The sequence below is a fragment of the Triturus cristatus genome, chromosome 10 (genome assembly GCF_964204655.1).
Source record: "Triturus cristatus chromosome 10, aTriCri1.1, whole genome shotgun sequence".
NCBI classification, from domain to species: domain Eukaryota; kingdom Metazoa; phylum Chordata; class Amphibia; order Caudata; family Salamandridae; genus Triturus; species Triturus cristatus.
This window is the reverse complement of record NC_140593.1, coordinates 338225404-338237660: the sequence shown is the minus strand read 5'-3', so window position 1 is coordinate 338237660 and position 12257 is coordinate 338225404.

Sequence of the window (12257 nt, the reverse complement as noted above, 5' to 3'; positions counted from 1 at the left end):
CCAGTGAAATGTCAGCCTAACTATAACGTTCCTGTAACCTGTGTTTTTTTCTGTGAATTACAAAGGTTTCTTAAATACTAATTCCTAACTATAACGTCCCTGAAACTTGCGCTTTTTCAGTGTATATATATTTATTTATTTTACTGAAAAAACAAAGGTTAAAGTAATGTTATAGTTAGGTGAATATGTCAGTGATAACATTAACGTTTTGAATGAAAAAAACACAGAAATTCACCAGTTATTGTTAGCAGAGCTAACTATAACTGCCACCCCGCCATGCACTGTTTATAACCTCACATAGTACATCACTCTTGTCATGTTCTATGACATCATTTATGACATCACTGATGACATCTCAAATGATATCACTGATGACATCATCCATGCTACTTTTAAACACATTACTCTATTAACGAGTATGGCATTAGAATAATATACAGCATCATTAATGCCATCACAGATACAACTTATTTTGGTGTAGCAGGCATATGTTATGTGCAACACTGTTAATATACCATTCACTTCACAGGCGCCCTAGTTCAGTTTAACAATCAACCACTCAACCATCGATATATGGGAAAATCTCATTGGACACGGTATTCAATGTGTATAAAACTGTTCAGAGAAAGCTAAGTTCCCCAAGATATTTACCATCTGTTCCAAAATTAATTCTGTATTATGGACAGCTTTTATCTGTATCAAACCCCTCACAGTCACCGAACCTACTTTAAGAAATTAGGTTGATATGAGTAGAAAAGTGTGCACTGTAAACAGTCTTTACTCCATAAAGAGAGTTTACTCTGTACCACACTGTTTGCAAACAGTGAAACTCTCAAGAGAAATGCACCACACAGTAGTAAAAAAGAATCTACTAAGAATAGTGTACACTCTATGCAACACTTGTCGAAAATTGACCAATGTCTGAAGGTGCTAAACGTTATACTACCTGCAGCCTTCATACTGTGGTGAATACTTTACAAAATTAGCATCTACTGAAGCAAAAGAAGCACATGTACATAGGTTAATACCTGGTGCACACAGTCTTCTATCTATGTAGATATTGACATACTAAGACAATTCTGTTTAATAACTCAAGGCTGCTTACAATACTTAGTATATATTATGTAGAATCTTTTCCCTGTTGGAAACCTTTTTTGTAGAACCGAAAAACTTGTGTGGAACATACTGGAGATGAGCTGTCAACTGTCATCTGCACACAGTGTTACTATTTAATTCAAAGATTTATTACGTGTTCAATACCGCTACACACCTATGATGCATTAGAAGCACATGTTATTGTCAATACTTACTCCCATTAACTGGACACATGCTATAAAAGATTTGGTAGAAAAGTAATATGGTATATATCCACCCCTATGTAAACTATAAAACAAATGAACACACTCATTGAATGAAATTACCAGTGATGTCAACGGTGATCTCATCAATTATGTTGATTGAGTAGGTCATAAATGATGTCATAGAACATGTCATCAGTGATGTAATATGGAAGTTCATAAGCAGTGCATGGCAGGGGTGCAAGTTATGGTTACCTATGCCAACTATAACTGGTGAACTTTCTTTTTTGTCACTGACATATTCACCTAACTATAACGTTACTTTAACATTTGTTTTTTTCAGTGAATTTCAAATGTTTTTGTACACAAAAACATATCTTTTTATCACACCTAACTATAAGGCTTCCTTTTTCAGTGAATTTCTAGATTTTTAAAAAGTAATATTTTATTACCATAAGTAAAGCTAAACCCCACCTACTGTCAGGTTTTGTGGCTAATCCACTTGAAGGAAGCTACTCCTCACTCCCCACAAACAGCCAAACCCACGCTGCATGCAGTCTTCCATCATGCGCGGGGTTATCCGCAGAGCTTGTGTTACAGCAAGGCCCTGCGACCAAATCCCCATTCATCATGTTTTTAAACTTGGACTTTGTTGTTGAACTTTATACCTGTTTCCTTTTATTTATATTACCACAGGACTGATAAAAACGTTATTTCCCAAATGTGTGTCAATGCTGAAGGCAAATGGGTTAATGATAATCAGAGCATTCTACTCTATTTGTGTCTTCTCAGAAGTGCTCATGTTACTTTTTCCACATACACTGAGGGCTCAATTCACAAAAATAATACATCTGCATTAGTAGTACTACTCCCAAGAGCAGGTGCAGATTCACTACTGTTTTCACAGACATGGCCAGTAGTACACCTGGACATTTGCGTCTGTCACTGCTTTCCAGGCATAATCCAATGAATATCATGTGAAATATTTTCACATTCCTATTTCTAAATTGCAAATCCATACCTACAGCAACATTTTTCCATGGAGAAAAGGAAGCCCCACTGAGAAATTTGTATTTTTTCATTGTTTTCTCCATAGGCCAACACTATTCTCCTTGGGGATCCTCCTTTCCACACTTACCCACAAATTGTTGTGGTGTAGCATTCCCCTTCATGCCCTGGAAGGAGCTTTACTCCTTTACTGGAGCAAATATCTTACCCTTTCCAGAGTGGGAAGGAGTCAGAGGGAAATTTGAGAATACTCACAAATTCTCAACTTTATGGTCATTCAAACACACATAAACTCTTTGATCCACCACCTTCGTGAAGTGGCTACCACTTTGTTTGCATGCAGATGTGGCATGCAATTACACATTATAAAATGTTTTTACACCTGTTAGGTACAATTTGTAGTTCCCTGATGACACAAATGTAGTGATTTTCAGCTGTAAATCAAACATTTATAGAACAATATGGCTCTGTGAGCCGTGCCCAGTGTGCATTGCTCTCCAAAATCAAATCAACTGCTATATGAAACATTTACAATTAACAAAGTATGGTGCTTAACTCACCACAGCAGTGCTTGCCTCTCTCTTGTTTGTGGATATGTGTATAGAGCAAACCTAGTACTCTCTGCAGGGTCAGAGGGAAGCATACAGTTACCGAGTGGTAGAAGAAGTAGCTGGGTTGTGGGAGCCGAAGTGTACTGTTACTGCAATGTGATATAGTGTTCTTTAAAAAGGTGCATTTTCAACTCTTTCCTAAATTGGAGCAGCTTTAAAGCAATACTACAGATGTTGCTCCAGATCCTGGGTGCATAGATGGAAAAGGGCTCTATTGAATTATACATTCATTTTTAATAAATAAGAGAAAAGAGAGATGGATCTAACACAACTTAATCATTTCCTAAAATTCCAGAGTTAATTTCCTGTATGCCTCCATTCTCAGCAACCAGAAGAAAGAAACCTGTAATGCACATGCAAACAGCGGAGAAAGGTGGCTCTGGGGACAGCGTCAATAGCAGTGAAATCCGTTGTCACTAGCCCAGAGTGTACGAAAGAGCAGATTTTATACATTTTAGGAATAAAGAGGAATTGTGCTGTGTGAAGAACTTGGGGGCACATGCATGAAAGTTGCATTTTGTGATTACCAAATAGCAATTTTTAAGAAATCGCTATTTAGAATGCGCAAAATGCAATGCAACAACACAGACATCAAATAGCGATTCTCTAATTGAGATTCCTTAAAAATAACAAACGCAATTAGGGAATCGCTATTTGCAATGGTGACTCCATTCTTTCCTTTGGGCCTCAAGGCCCATATGTGAGAATGCTCTTGCATTACCTAAATTGAGATTACCTAATTGGTATTCACAAATTAGGTAATGCAAAGGCAAGGGTGCCCAGGGGACTAAGGCACTAGGGCCATGTGTCCACCACATGGCACTTTAAAAAATTCAGTTCTTAGCATTTTTTAAAGAATGCAATTATTTACCATCAACTTGAAGTTGATAGCAATTAACGTTTCCTAAATGCACAGTTCGCATATAAGAAATGCTTCTTGTATGAGCATTAGGGAATCGCAAATTGCGATTCATTATTTGTATTCGCAGTTTAGGCAATCGCGATTACCAAAATTGTGAATGCAAAAAACTTTCATGCATTAGAAAAGGCTATATTGCGGTCGCAAATGGACAATTTTTTGCGAATTGCACCAGCTGCGATCGCAAAATACCTTGATGCATGTGCCCCTTGGTCTTAGTCTTTCTACTATCAAATCGTTTAATATAGCAACAATTGACGTTATGTAGTCAGGTGCACAAAACAGTTCAGGAGGAGTCATTTACTCCTGTGCATTGGTAGGTGAACTATGCGAATTTAGATTTTGTAACTAACGAATTACACACGGCTAGAGTCAGAGAAAAATGTGAATTCATTAATGGCAGGCTTTCATTTATGAATTAGGTAGATTAATGCCCATTAGTAAGAGTTAAAATGCAATGGAAGTATCGATGGGAAACAGTGCAATTTGTAGATTTACAGCTATAAACAGGTGCCTCGTGAATACTTCAGTGAAATGCCCACTTAGTAGACAATCTGCAGTTGTAGCCATTGCAGAAATGTGCAAAGGGATATTTGTTACTTTACTTTTTTCTCTAAAGAGAATGATTTAATCTATGGAGTCTTCCCTTCCTCTACACCACCATTCAAATATGGGGGGTGTACTTTTTCCTTTAAAACCCATCTGATATACCTCCAGAACTACATTTGTGTGTATTCCTAGAGTTTGAAACTACCTACAAACGAAGTGTGAACACTCACAGTTCTACAGGTGTGTGGGTGTTCAACAAGTCTAACATCGCCACCCCACTCCTTCTGCCCCCACAATTACAACTACGAAAACCTGACATACTGGTGGGTTATTCAAAAGAACAAGACTTTGATCAGGGAATTGCTGCCTTCGGGTCTATGTTGTGTTCATATATGTGGAAAGTATTTTGTGAATGAACCTCACAGAGTTTAATGAATCATTCATACAGCTCCTGTGAGAGATTCTATTCACAGTCACCAGTGATGTCTTGTCAACAGGGGTTTCAGAGTGTTGCCCTGCCACCTGTGAGCGACCACTTTTTGTCCCTTACCACTGTACATGTCTGGTGTGCATCTCTCTCCATCCTGCCCCTCCTGTTGTACCTGGCTTCTTATATACAGCGCCGGATTCCTGCCTTGCTGCTGCCATAGAAAAGTTGTCAGTGAAGAAAGCAAGGCAAGGAAAAAGCAAATTCCTCTGTTGGTATGTGCATGTGTGAGAGAATGATTATGAAAGAATGTGTGAGTGAGAGCAATTAAGCATGAGTCAGAGTGAATGAGAGTGAGTGAGATTGATTGCAAATGCGTGAGAGCAACTGAGTATGATAAAGATTGAGTAGGGGAGGAGTGTGGGTGTGAGGGGGACTGTGTGAGGGAAAGTGAGTGATAGAGGGATTAGGACTTTATGAGTTAGAGTGAGTGGCATTATGTGAGAGTGAGTGACTGAGTGAGTGACTAAAAGTAAGCAAGAACAATGATAATGAGTGAAAATGAGTAAGACTGAGTGATAGTGAGTGCTTGAGTGTGAGCGAGTGGCTGTGAGTGTGACTGAGTGAGTGTGAGTGAATGAGTGTAACTTAATGTAAGTGAGCAAATGGGAATGAGTGAATATGGATTAGTGTGAGGGAGAATAAGTGAGGGATAATGAGCATCAGAGTGAGTGAGGGCAAGTGAGTGTCAGTAAGTGAGGGAGTGAGTGTGTTTTGATCTTGGGAGTCTGCCTCTTGCCTTGGCATACGGCAGTAAAGTTTGTAGAATTCCCCATGGCAACATGCTGTCGATGGCATATTGCAGCTAATGCGCATGTTACCGACCATTAATGCTTTGCAAAAAGGAGAGCATTTATTTCAAAATGCTGGTCCTAGCACACAGGAAACAATTCTTGACATTTAATGGGCACTCATGGAAAACTTTCTGGGCTGGCAGATTGAAAGTAGCTCTTGGTATAAAGAAGGGTAAACTTGGCATAAGGGAGTTGACTAACAGCCGTAACAAAATGCTGGCTCTGAAATACTGTAAGTAAATCTTGACAAATGCGACAACCATTGTATGTGGGTGGGGTCAACTGAACATTTCTGGTGCTGGTATATTGTAGGTCATTCTTGGCAAAAGGAGGCACGCATGGCTTAACGCTGGCCTTGGTGCACAGGAAGGAATTCGAGAAAAATAGGGGGCAACCATGGCAAATTTTTGAAATAAATGAGTTCAACTCCTGAGGATTATCAGACTTCATTAAGACACCAATAAATTACTTGAATATTTCATGAGCGCGCTTTCAGTCTACAGCTTTTTAGCAAATTTATATGAAAATTGTTCTTTAAGTGCACTATTTGACTCAATTTTTGTTCATAATTTGTCAAGACAGTGACACCCTTGCACACTCATAAAAGAAGTCAGGCTCCGTCACTCAAATCTGGGGCAAGTATAACACCCCATCACTTGCAAACATCAGCAGTCACCACTGACAATCACTCCCTTTTTGTCTAAACACTAATAACCACTCATGTATACTTGAGTTTAGGATTCTTAGAGCAGGTTTTAATTGAAAAATGAGTTTTAGCAAAATAAAAGCCATAGATTTGTAGTTAATTTTTTAATATATTATAATTGTAAACATATTTAAATCAATAGAATTTATGAATAATTGATTATTTAATAAATATTCATGTAGCAATCATTTATGTTTAATTTGGAAGTTATATGTTCTCTTTTAAATAATGATTAAAAGTGATGTTCGTTTTTTATAACTTGATTTAGCATGTCATATACTTAAAATAAGAAAGATTTTTTAAAAAAGATTCAATTAAAAAAGATTATTTGATTTTCTCCAAGGGTCAACATTGATCCTTAATATGGGTAGGTTTGGTTTAAAAAAAAATAATGATAACCTCTCTGCCATGAAAGTCTTGCCCTATTGAATTTGGAGGTGGTGATGCAAAAAAACAAACAATATTAAACTATTACTCCGAAGTGAATAGTTTCTGTGCTCTGTTATCTCAATCAGTCTACTTGTTACAATTCTCACGACAGAGGAGTTGTTTCAATCCTCCTCGAGCAGCCAGTGGGGACCTATAGTACAGGTCCTGTTTTCCCCCTGTTCCAGGAGGAGATGTTCCAGCTGGAGGTTCTTCTCACATTCTGGCAAAGGATACAGCAAGTAGCAATGGAGGCTAGTAGGAGTGCAGGAACCCAGTGATGATACAGGTCTCCAGCTGTTGATGAACCAACTTCTGGGCTCAGATGAGATACAGGGATTTGACACCACGTGTAAAAGTTCACATGGGCGAAATTCGTTAATGCAGCGGTGCATTCTGCTAGGGCAAAATTCCCTTGATGCAATGGAACAGTCTCCATGGACACAATTATTCAATACAGAATCTTGCTCATGCACAATTCTACAATGCAGCAGTACAGTCATCTTGGGCACAGATTCTTTAATGGAGCGGAACAGTTCACTCAGGCACAGAATATTTGATGCAGTGGCACAATCCTCTCAAGCTCAGAATCTTGTGGCTCCCACCTGAAACGGTTTGTAGGGACTGCTCCCATGCTCTCTGGGCATACGGATCACTTTCCTCAGTTTTCTTGGCCTAGCACAACAACACATCACCGGGAGTCAAGCTGCTTCTGGCTCTGCCTAGATAGTCACACATTGCACAGGTTTGGTAGGCTCCATCCCTTTCTCAGCAGGCAGGTTGGATTCTAGACACTTCAGGTCAGAGGAGTAGCTTGTTTCTTCCAGGCAAGACTTCAGATGATGTCTCCTCAGTCCTTGGAAGCTGGCAGCTAGGCAGACACCAGTTCTGGTTGCTCAGCAGTCCTCTGGGTATTCTGTGGCGCTCTCCTTTCCTTGGACAAAGACAATTTGGAACTGGAACAACAAGTGTATCAGTGACACCCACATTTATACAGTCAAACAGATCGGGAATGTGGATTCTCTGGTCTGCACTGTGATTGCCGGTCTCAGGCAGTTCTTCTTTAAAGTGTCCTTTCAGCCTGCTTTCTAGACACGGTCTTTGTGTAGAGTGATGCTCCTCACAACAGGGTAATCTGCGCCCTGGGTCCCCCACAACAGAGGTACACCAAGAAGTGGTCTTTCTGCACCTGGCCATCAGCAGCCACACTGAGAGGTGAGTAGTGAAGAGGCAAAAGACTGACCTCACCTAAAGTAGTCCCTTTCACCTTAACAACAGCAACTGCAGTCCCACCCTTCAGCCCCACCATCTACCAAATGTCAGTGCTACAGGAATACTAATCATCAGCTCCTCTCAGCAAAATGCCTCATGAGAATTCTAACAAAGCCTTGTTTCCTCTGTCCCCACTTCAGTATTTAGGCCACCTCCCTCCAGTCTGGGAAAACAAACTCACTTCCAGCATGTGCACAGGCACAGGCCAGATTCTTCCTCAATGGAACAAACAGGTCCCAATTACTCTGGATAGCTCATACACACATTGTATGTACTCATACGCACACCCCATAACATACCCTTGAGATGTTAGCACTAGGATCTGATTTGGAACTTTACGTGACTGGACAGTAGGCTTCCTCTTCATTGACACACATAAAAAAGCCTGGTCACAACTATGGATTCACTAAAGATGGTATGCTGCCACCATCTCTTTACATGCCAAACCCATGAAAGGGAGCATGGTCTACTATTAGTCAATGAGGGAATACTTAGTCACCCCTCAAGCTCACAGGACAAGTCCAGGACATCACTCAAGTCAAAGCACAAGCATGGACCTCCGCACACACAATAAAATAGTGCTAGGTTAGGGCTAAAAATATTAAACCAGTACACAAGATCCTCCCAGTTGGGTACTACATTTGGTGGAAAATGGTGGTACATGCACTCCTGAAGAGAGGTTCAAATTAGGTAAATAAACTTTGTGCGTGCAGTCAGGGTATCGCTGACTGGATCGACCAGCATAATTGGAAAGTAAAAGAAAGTGTCACCCCAGGGAAACGTCCCCTGATTGCACAGCCGAAATTCCCAAAAGAAAGTTGATCCAATTTTAATCAAAGTAGATGCAAAAGCAAAGTTCAAGTTATATGTGAAGATTATTTATCACTGTGATTATTCAATATTCAAATTTTGCAGCGATCAGAAGTCAAAAAATAATTTGTGCCATGCTTATCCAGACCCAATGCACTTCGAGCGAGCCCTTCATCAGGGTTATTATATCTGTACGTCATGAAGCGGGAAGCACATAAGTCAATCAAGAATGAGAGGTAAATTGAAGAAGTGCCCAAAGAGTGATAAAAAAGATAATACAAAACTGGTAATAAACCCTGAAGTACTAAAAAATGTGACACTAGTCGGCACGAAATCAGAAGAAAATGTGAAGAAAAAGACATTCAAAGAGAAATAGACGTCTAGTACAAAAATCAAAAACCTTAAAGAGATCCTCAAGCACAAAAGCATGTAGAGACCGGTTCTGCTGCAATAAATACCAGTGACATGTAAAAAATGTGTAGGTTAAAGTGATGCATATTGCAAAAAAAGCAATATGTTCAGAGTGTTGCCAACGTGAAGCGAGAGGGCACTTCTTCAATTTACCTCCCATTCTTGGTTGACTTATGTGCTTTCCGCTTCATTACTTACACATAGAATTCCCCTGATGAAGGGCTCGCCAAAAATGCATTGGGTCTGGACAAGCATGACTCATCTAAATTTTTGACTTCGCAGTGCTTCAAAATTTGAATATTGAATAATCACAGTGATGAATAAAATTCACATATGACTTAAATTTTGCTTTTGCATCTACTTTGATTAACATTGGATCAACTTTCCTATGGGAATTTCGGCTGTGCATTCAGGGGACGTTTCCCCTGGGAAGAAACTTTCTTGTACTACTTCTGTGGCCATTTAAGACACTCATTTTATTTTTAATACTTACACATATTCAATTTACAAATATTACAATTATTATATTTCTGTAAGGAATTAAAGAAAGGAAGTTTCCATTTTTATATGAGCAAGGACATAGTTTGTAGTTGAATCATAATATTTATCATAAAGCCACAAATTTCAAATTTTTAATTACTGTTTAAAAATTAATGTATCATTGTAACAGTATGTATTATAAACATAATGAATTAGAATGATTTTAACATTTTTATTTTACTAAACACTGTTTTTAGTCAATATTTCAATGTAAGATTTTTTTTTACATATGCTAACAGTTATTTTAAATGAATACCTTCATTTTCTTTAATGGAGAGTAAATCTTTTTTGTCTCAATTTTAGAACCATGTTTTTACTTGTAACTACTGTTAAGGTTGCAAAACCCATTATCAAAATGTACCCGTTATATGCAATATTAGGTTAGCAGTGTGCGGCTAAATAGAAACCATTCATATTCATTGCGTGCAATCCACTGAGTTATCCATGTAATGTGCGAGCTTCTTTTATCGAATGTGACTCCATTTTGTATTTCGCAATCCCTAGTATGCTGTGCCTGAACTAGGCCTTCATTATTCATATTGCTTGCCTCAGCAGAACACTGTATTCAGTATCATTTTCCTTTTCCTGTTCAAGGTTGGATTCTGACTCACTAATGAGTAGGCCATTCTGCCCTTGCATATCTCTGCCTGTGTGTAGTTTTGCTCCCACGTTAGGAGACACTGAGCCCCATCGCGGCAATCTTGAGAGAATGATAAGATGTACCCATCTAGCAGGTGGTAGCCCATCCTTCTGTGCTTCCTTTGTTCATGTTCGGCCTAAGCCGGTAACTTTCCACTGTGGGCGTGGTTGGGGGTTCTTGGAGGAATGATTATGCGTTGCAGACTGTTGGGGGGGTCAGGCCCTCGGCAGACATCTTAGGGTGCAGGTCAGATTGGACTCCTCTGCAGAGTATTGCTAGTAAACAACTGTTTGTATTCTCTACTGTCTGACCGACTCTTCATTTTGGTAGAAGGCAAGAAGGAGGTTGTAGATAACCCGGTGTCCCCTAAGGGTCACTTCCTTCACTACATTTTACAGATTGTTTTGCTTTTTCAGTATGAAGAAGAGGGTAATGTGAACAGCAGTTCCGGGGATGCCGCTCTGCATTTTAGGTAAGAAACATTATTTTATAATCACAATTTAATAGCAGTGGGTCAAGGTGATTGTTATTCAGGATAGTTAGGATCACTGAGTTTATTTAATGTGGTTTGATTATTAAATCATTGAGGACTTATGTTGTAGTTATGTTAGGGCATAGTGTGTTGCGTAGTAGGTTGTTAAGCCTATTTTGGTATACTTATATTAATATAGTATAGCTAGGATGTTAATTATTGTATTGAATGTTATGACCATACTATATATATATTATATATATATATATTCACTGAAAAAACCATAGGTTTCACACATGTTATAGTTAGCGGAAATTTTACTGATAAAAAACCAATGAAATTCCCCCGTTATAGTTAGTGCAGGCAACTATAACTCACGCGACCGCAATCCTCTGCTGATGCTAATACTGTATTTAGACACTTATTTGCCCATGTCTTCTTCCATAAATTTTTAGCTATACATATATTACAAATATTTTTTTTCCATAAAGACACATATGTCATCAGCAGAAGATTGCGGTCGCGTGAGTTATAGTTGCCTGCACTAACTATAACGGGGGAATTTCATTGGTTTTTTATCAGTAAAATTTCCGCTAACTATAACATGTGTGAAACCTATGGTTTTTTCAGTGAATTTGCAAGGTTTTTTAAATGCTAATTCCTAACTATAACGTGTGTGAAACCTATGGTTTTTTCAGTGAATTTGTATGGTTTTTTAAATGCTAAGTTACTTTACGCCATTCGTGGTGTGCGCGCCCACTTAACGCAGTTCGTTCCGTGCGCGCACGGTGCGCTTCGCGCACCGTGCGCACACAGTGAGCACGCGGTGCGCTTCGCGCACCGTGCGCCCACTTTACGCAGTTAGTGCCGTGCACGCACGGTGGGCACGCTAGATGGGCCATGTACGCACGATGCGCTTCGCGCACCGTGCGCACATGGAGGACATATGATGCACTTCGTTTTGAAAGGTAATATTTTACTTTCTCACATCGGTTATAAGCCATGCACAAATAGTGCCCTTCGGGCACCATTTGCACACGGGGTGAAGAGAGTGTGGATAATTTTTTTTTTTTAATATTTTTTTACCGTACGCGTACGGTAAGCGTAATCGGCGAAATTAGCGAAAAAATTAAAATTCCGTTTTTGGCCTTGGGGGATCTTTGGGGACTCCCTCAACATGGCTAGGTGCTTTGGAGCTGTCCAAACAGCCCCTTTACATGTTTTTGTGCTTTGTATTTTAATCCACACTCTCAGTGCGAGAGAGAAAATGGCGGCCGCCGCTTCCTGGTTTCGGCCAATTCGAATGTTTACTAA